The following is a 9166-nucleotide window of genomic DNA, read 5'->3' on the forward strand; positions in this document are numbered from 1 at the left end:
TCGACTCAGAACAGAAATATAATTGCGAATTCACGAATATGTGGTTCGGGTTTCTCTCCGTCCAATTTATACAATCATTTCATATTATTTTCTCTTTAACACTTTTTTTGGGTATTGTTTTTATGTAGATTCACATTGCAATACTGCACACCACTTATAAACTTTGAAATTAGATTCTATAATACTTAATAATTAAATATTTGTTTAATTTTGCTTCGCTATGCATACAGATAATTACGTATTTACGTAATAGTGACGTCACGCCTACGCCATGACACCTGTGAGCTGTTTTGGCACAGTTAATAAATATTTTTTGAAAATTAGCTTTTATCTTCGTTAAATTTAAGTATATTAGCGAAATATAGGGTTTTTCTTGTTTAATAAACGTATACACACATTATGGAAGAGGTTTTGAAAATCTTTCGTCATGCCTATTGTGTGTATAACAAGGCCTGAGTCAGGAACAGGGCTAATAAAAGTAACAAAGGTAGTAGGTATATATATCTACTCTCATTTTCACAGTACCGTGGAAACCCCCGATTCATTTAAATATTTCAACATAAAGATCCTTTTGTAATGGTAAGAAAATATTATTATTCCTGCGTCTCTTTAATTGCTTGGTCACGTCCAAGAAAGATATTTTGTATTTTTCTCGTTCAATTTTTATGATTGCTACGTATTTGTGACAATGGAATTGAATTTATTTTAACTTGATTGTTTTTTAGGTTTATTGTTTTAATATTTTTCTATTTTTTAAGGTTTTTAAAGGACATCGTTCAAAGTATTTTTACGAAATATTTTATATGTGCAGGACGAAATTCTTAAAAAGCATCAAAGAAGTTTACCAGTATCAGTAGTTATGAATAAACTTCTTTATACTTTATTTAAAGTACGTATGTACTACCTTTGCCGCGATAATACATATATACAATATCCTGCCCCCCCTAGTCAAGTGGCTTTCTGTTAGCGTAGCGTTCAATAGAATAGACTACGAATGTATGAGATTGACGTAAGCTGTAGATACGTTATAATATATCACTTGACTAGGGGGGCTGATAATACTATCTACTAATATTATAACACGCAAAAACAGGATCGGATCTGTCTGTATATTTGCTACAAACATGTAAGTAACCTAGCTTATCAAAGTTTTTTTCCAAAATGGCCGATTTTTTGAAGCAAAATATTTGTTTAGTAACGTTTTATAATATTATTTTAATGCGCATTCCTACACCATTTTAGTTATTAATATTATAATCTGATAAGCCCAGCATTATGTGGTTTAGCTGGTTGGCTTAAATATGCTTAAGTGTTAACCACTTCAGCCAACATTTTGTATCATTATTAGTTATAAATAAAATAATGTTCTGTTAAAATTTATTGAACATAAAATATCTTTGATTCAATAAAACTGATTTAAGTACCTAATAAGTAGGTATGTACTTACATATTGTGTTTTTTGCCATTTGCAGAGACAAAGTAACTACCTAACTTTAATTAGGTATAAAAAAGAGCGTGTGTGTCGAGCACACGTGTCAGAAGTGAAACTTCTTTGTCAAGATTCAAATATAACAAAACCGTTGCGTTACTTGGTGATGTAGATATAAATTTTATGAGCTATTATTATAAACACTATATTCTATATCTATATCTATAAGATTCAAGAATATTTAAGAATCTTTGTATCTTACATTGAATAAAATATCCGATGGAGTTATATATACTACACATGCTAGCAACGTAATGAATAGAAAATTATTTCAATCCATACAATATCCACAAACAGAAACAGAACATAACAAGCTAAACATTAAACAAAAGTCAAGTGCACCATTGTTACAGACTTTAGCGACGCTAACAACGTCTAACATTGTCTTTGTTACGACACCCGTAGGCCAATCTCACTGTAATACCTGATCTAGACAATGACCGTTGAACACGTCTTGATTTAGTTGGATTGTATGGGCGGTTTTTGCTTGCGGCTATTTAATTAACGTCAATGAGCGTAGTACATTTATAACGCTACAAGCGAAATCCACCCTTACGATCATTGACGTACGCCGTACAATAGACAAATACACGCACAATCAGACATGAAAATTGTCCGAAGCTAAACGCTGCCTACATGTATATTAGGCAGAGTCATCGACAACATTGTGTTGTCGATGGGCAGAGTTTTCTAACGAGCATATACAATAGTCTATGAAAATTTTTAACCACGAAATAGGGCGTTAATTTTAATTGAATGTTTTAATGTATATGTACACAACGATCAGATATTTTTTGACTTAACGATTTTAAGTCTAGTTGTAAATAGTTAATGACTTCGCTCAGGATTAAAGCAAAAAAGATAGCCCGTCATTAAGGAATAGTGTAGCTTTTATGGTGCGAATTCCAAAAAAATCGGGTAAGTAGTTTCTAAGCTATTAGTGTCGGTAGATAAAATATTAGATAACTAGATAATTACAGCAGGTTTGCTTGTGGTTTACGTAGATTAAAAAATTACGGGTTGCACTGCGGGAGTGCCGGCAGAAGTGAAAACTTGATTATTAACGTTCAGCATGTTTGATATTTTGGAATGGTATCCGTCTTGCGCATGGAATACAAAGGCTAAAAAAAAAAAACTTCCGTCTTACGCTTTTTCGTGAGGCCATGTGTCCTGACGCGAGTTTAAGATTTTATACGCAACGCCGCTAAAGAAGTTTTCACTTCAAAAAATATATTAATTAATATTTGTTTATTTTATACGCGACATAGACAAGTATAAAAGCAGTGCCATAAAAGCCCAACCGAAAATTTTCACCCTTCTTTAAAAACACGTCGCGCAATTCGGCAAATAAGCCTTAGTAAAGTCAACGTCTTGTATAAGCAATTTATAAATTTTCCTCGAGTTTAACTAATTTTTAAGGGCCATTAACGTTAAGTGGTATTAAGTTGAAACGCTGACTCAATAAAAAGGATATATTTTAGGATAATATTAAAACGGGAGTGGAGTGGTCGATCTAATCTGTTAAGAGATAAGGAAGAGGGTTTGCTACCGTTTTTTAAAATGTTTTTTCTTTTTTTTTGTAAGATTATATTTCAGATAAAGGTTTCTTTTTAATAGTAGTTAATAGGTGTATTAAGCTAATAATATTGTTGAAGATTTTTTTATTACGTTGTACTATAATAATTTCAGTGTTGACTGTTTGCTTGCTATTATGTATTGAAACAACTTTTAGTATGCTTTAAAGTGCATTTTGTATGTTTTTTTGCAGTCTGTTAAGTACATTGATGTACTATAATACAATTTTTTTCTGTTATTTGTCATTGATGGAACAATAAATTCATATTCGTCCCATACAATTATTAGTGAAGGTTTTATCGAAATCTGTTTTGTACCTACTAAGAGCAATAGGTATAACTTTGTAGCCAAAGTATTATTGAATGAATAAAATATAAACACAATTACATTCAGTTTGTTTCAGTTATACATACGATAGACATACCAAAAAATATAATATTACCCACATGAAAATTATTATTTTACCATACAACCTTAGGCTAAAATGGAACACACAGTACATTATGTTTGTTCCCAATAACTAATAATAAACTCAAACAAATTCTTTTTCAAGTTAATATTACAGCTAGGCATATCATAAAACATTAATACAACTTGTATATGGTACAAGTAATCATACTTTGAACAATTTTTACGCTATCTAAACAAAATTATGTTAGACGCTAGAATAAACAACATGGCAACATTTTTCATTATTACAAACTAGATTATAAACTACTTCTTTGTTCAGGTAAAGTTAGGAAATCGCTTTTCGCTTCTATCTTTAGTTAAATCTCATCCCATTCTGCTCATCGGCCGGTAAAACAAGAGGAGCCATTGTCATGTCCTGTATCCAGTGACACAATGATGCCAACCTACACGAAAACCTTGCTTGGGAAAATCGACCTTTTTCCAAAGGCATAAGAGCTAAAAAACCCGCAGGATCATAGATTGTTATTGGTATGACATACCATTTTAAAAGATAACGGAGCAGTGTAAAATTTGTCTTATTGTCTTGTCTTAAGGTTTATACTGGGTGTATGAAATAAAATTGTGTTTCCGAGATAGGATGGTTAAGTACTCAATGTACCCTTTATCTTAGATTAAAAAGGGGGGGTTCCGCCTCAATAACTAGGGCTCGTACAGGTGTTGAAAAACACTTGTAAAAAGTTTATCGACCTAAGAATGTCAAAGGAGGGTGGAAACAAAGAGATTGGGGTTCGATTTCAATCACTTAAAAGCTCCGATAGACAAAGCTTAAGTTATTGTACCGTTGAGAATCGCTGCGACTGTAGTTTTATTGTTTGACGCATTATGAAATTAACGATTGTACAGTATAAATGTGCTATAAACCTGCTTTGATTTCACAAAGCTTTAATTCTAGTCTATGGTAGTCTATGACAGGAACATAAACGATAATTCGATTTAATTTAAAAAAAATTGTTTCTATGAGAGACTGAAGGCTTTTAACTTTAAGCAAATATATCTATGACAATAACTTTACACAAATTACTGACTCAATAGAATCAACTCTTCTGGGTACAGTGGTTTATGAGTATCCGTGGCTTTTCCAGTTTGATTTCATGTTATGTAACAAAAACTAGGGTCTGTCTGGCAGGTAGAAGTCTGTTACATACTTGGCTAAAAAGAAAATTACACCACCGCTCTTTTAAATTATCATATTTGCGAAAAAAATATTAAAGTAAATGTAGCCGAGGGAGTCCAAAACGTTTTGCTTAATTAGTTTCCTTGACCGGGAAAGTTTTATTTTAAGTATTTTTTATACGAGATCATTCTTAGTTAATTATCCTGTTACGATCAATCAATTTAATTAATGAGCTTTCAGGCTTTTTCCTGTTGTATAGAATACTATTCATTTTCTTTGTTTGTATTATTTGTTTAATACTTACCTACATTACAAAGAGGAAAGATTTTTAGTTTGTACTGAATTAATTCCAAAACTATAGCACTGATTTTGGTTTTATTTTAAAAACTAACATGCTATTTATTTTGCTTATTATTTCTCAGATAAACATAAATAACTGATAAGAATTCATAATAATTTAAACACCACTTGAGACAAAAAAGGTATCTTTTACATTATATTATATTTTTAAATTATAAAAAATTGTAAGCATTTAAAAAATATGGAATGCCTTAAAAATAAGAAGCAGTGGAATTCTAACTGCAGTAATAATTGAATAATCTCGGAAACAACTTTGCCGGTCGTCGCGATGTCTTCAATTGTGGTGTAAGCGATAGACGAGCTTACAATTTGATGATGTAGGTCTTATGTAGGTACTATTAGTATTATAGTTTCTCTTTATTAATACGTTTTTATTACCTTTATTCGTATGCTTGTATGCTTGTATCAAGCTAGTATATTTGTATGTAAAATTTTGACTCAATTTGACGTAATTTAAATTTTAATTCAAACTTTGTACACTTATCAAGGATCGGTGACAATACAATTATTTAATGAGTTTATATGATTAAAGCTTGTTGTTTAGTTTTTTTTCTATATTGATTATTTTAATAGGATTTTATTACTTTTTAATTCATCACGTCGTTACTACTGTATACAGCATTGATAATATTCATCATATTTTTTATTACACGCTTTATATTAGCTTCACCTGTATGTTTGTAACCGACTTCTTTGGGCGCAATTTTGACCCACTTTAAACGGCCAGATTTCGTTCAAACTTTGTAGATTTATTTAGGACCGATTACAATACACTAATTTGATAAAATAAATAATAGTAAAAAAAAAATAAAAAAACACGCGTTTTATAGAAAACCGAACTAAAAGCGTGTTTTTTAGTTTTTTTTTAACTATTATTATTTAAAATACCCTGTGTTATTTGTAGTTATGTGTATTATTGAATTTGCCCAATCATTTGCATTTAACTCCACGTATTACATTAAACATTATACAATGTTTCATAATATTTAGTAAAAACTTTCTCATACAAATGTTAATCACATCGCTTATAACTTGGACATACCACGAAGCCATTGAAAACAATCTGCTACTTCGACTCGGATTTATGCAGCTTTCAGACTTTCTGGCCGAAACTAAGCTTTTTCATTCTTTAAACCATTAAGACATTTCACTTTGGACTTATATTTTGACGATTTATTTCCTCGAGAACCTTTTTAGAAGAGTGATCTTTTCTACGTTATTTTATAGTGTAAAATAATCCGCTCTAACGCATGGTATTTCACCTTAAAATATGCGAGAGAAATTAGCCATAATACATTTACAAAAATGGGTTGTAATGCTTTCTTTTAAATTGAAGACGGAACATTTTTCCAGGCGCATTATAAACATGGAAATATGAACAAATATTTTTTTTCCAGTTACGATTTCGTGTACAACATACCTTCCTTTTTATATATTACTGTGGAAAGGTCTTAAAAAAAAAAAACACAGAAAATGTAGGCCTCATTGGTGTAAGAAATATTGTAGAGCCTCTACAATATTTCTTACACCTTTTTTACAAATCTGATTGTCTACCTTGAACCTGCTTATACAGGGTGTCCCACTGTTGGTATACTAAGCTCAAAGGAGGTCATAGTTTTGCATACGCTGAATGCAATTTTTTTTAAATAGATGAATTCTTAAATCTCTATGTGTACATCCATAACAAGCAATCCGCCCAACTTTGCTACCAGAACGTGAGCTATCTTTTAAGATTATGTTTTCATAAACAAAATGCTGACATTAGAGAAGCGGAATGTGCCGGCTGCGCGAAGCTAGAGAAGAAAACATGAATTTTCAGGAAAAATTTAGCAAAAAATTTTCGACGTAATTTTGTTGTTTAAGTATTTTTTACGTGATCAGTGTATGCAAAACTACAAGACCCTTCGCGCTTAGTATACCAATAGTGGGGCACCCTGTATAATATTATAGTAACCTTTTACATGATTCAAGGAATTCAGCCTTCAAAATCCCTTGATTGAAACCCCTTCTCGGAATCCTCTGCTATAAAGTATATGCCCGATAAGCGAAAGGATTTATTATTTCTATACCTATACAAATATAGTTTTAACGTATCCTCTTAAAGATAAGAGGGTAAGTTAAACTAACATACTATATAAACTCTTATAAAACAAATACCTAATTGAAAATATGCATTCACGATCAAACCTCGACTATAACCCAGTCTACATCAAAATTTGCATAAGTTTGTAAACCCCTTCATAATAGTAATATCCATAATCATACTACGCTGTAATGTGTCGATAAACGCAACCAAGTAATTATCTGGCAGAGTTATCAAAGATCACTTAGCGAGCATACGCTACACAACACTAATGCTACGAAGGTAAGTAATCTCTCTAGGAAATGACAGTCGCAGGTGTGCTCCGTTGGCAACTGCTAATAGCTTTTAGACAGCGAGTAGGGATGTGCTGGAACTATCGATACAATTTTATATTCAGTTTTATAATTTTGTTTTAAAGTGTATGAATTTCATTGAAATGGGTAGGCATTTAAGGAACAATAGTATCAATTAAAATATATTCAATATCGACTATTATAAATAATATTACATTTACAAACAATATGTGTCCTATAAATACATTATATAAATTCATGCCCACATACATTATAAAACGTGGGAAGAGCATGATAAAGCACTTCGATTTTGATTTGTTCTCTAAAATTAAAGACAATTACGTTTAAAATTATTCCATACAAGTTATATATAAATAGATTAATATCATCTTCTCAAAAATACACCCACTAGTTGATCAGTAGTAGCACAGACTAATAATAATATATGTACTACGTATGTAGTAGGTATCAATATAAATGATAATCATGTACAAATTACTCTCTATTGAAATTTAAATAATTTATGCAAATATTTGAATATGTTAAATACGCTATTACGAATTAGACTTTAAATGTTTAATGGAAAATTGTATATAAACACGCTTCAGTACTCGCAAATGAATTAAAGTCACATCAAAGGTTCATTAAAATCATTTAAATGATACATTTACGTGCGTAGCTTTAATAATTCATCAAAGCTCTCAATTACCGCTCGATTTGTTTAATCTTTGATACACGGCTTTTGGGTATAAACCGGTCTGTTAATAAACCGAAATGATTTGATCGTAAAGGTATAGTTGCATTATAAATATAGATGGAATGAAATTATAAATCGTACACGACCATGTTGGTTTATAATTAGCTAAATATTAATATTTTTAAACTGTTGTTTTGTTCCACAGTAAAGTTTGATTAATTAACTTATTGATGTTTGTTTTCACTTAAAACTGTTTTTTATTTATAAATTACCTACCATAAAATAATGTAGTGATTCATTGGTTTGAAATTATAAATTGGTAAATATATATTTTTGCGTATTTTGATTCAGCTTACATTAAATTTTAAACAAACACAGATTATGTCTGTTTTGTATTTGTATTAATGACGAAAAAAATTATTCTGGACTTAGTTCCATTTCTTTTATATTCTTATATATTCATAGTTTAATTCTGTAAACATTATCCTAATTCTCAATAAGACGCGTTTACATATTAAATACATTTGTTAGATAATCTTCTTCCGAATTTTGTTACATAATTATTTATCGATATATCGACAACTCTATCGATATCCTCCACCCCTAGTCGTTCGGAGATGACATACAGTAATGGCCGACTTGCAGCGCCATCTGGTACACAAAATTAGCCACTGTGGTCTCGAACACACTGCCTCAACATATTGCAGAGTCGAGCTAACAAAGCGTTTTGAGATATTGCTTTTATGAATTTATTGCATCGTGTTAGAAAAATTCATATTTGGTACAGGAAGTTCAAATTTAGTATATACTCTATATAATTATACTCTATATATAGTAACCTATAAAATTCAAGTAGTATTTAAAAGATGTGGTTTATGTAAACAATAAGGAATAATACAAGTTGCTACAAAATATTATGAGCGAAATATTACTGAGTTAAAAACAACAATGTAAATTTTATGGATTATTATTTTGATGTTAAGTATACCAAACACAGTTCGAAATACTTGATGGAAGATAATTTGTAACATACATAATTTCTTTAAAATAAACGCTTGCATATTTAAGGACTATTTACTTAATG

The sequence above is a fragment of the Colias philodice genome, chromosome 22 (assembly GCF_061535455.1).
Source record: "Colias philodice isolate Cphi_HAF_F1 chromosome 22, ilColPhil1 Martin Lab GWU primary, whole genome shotgun sequence".
Taxonomy (NCBI): Eukaryota; Metazoa; Arthropoda; class Insecta; order Lepidoptera; family Pieridae; genus Colias; species Colias philodice.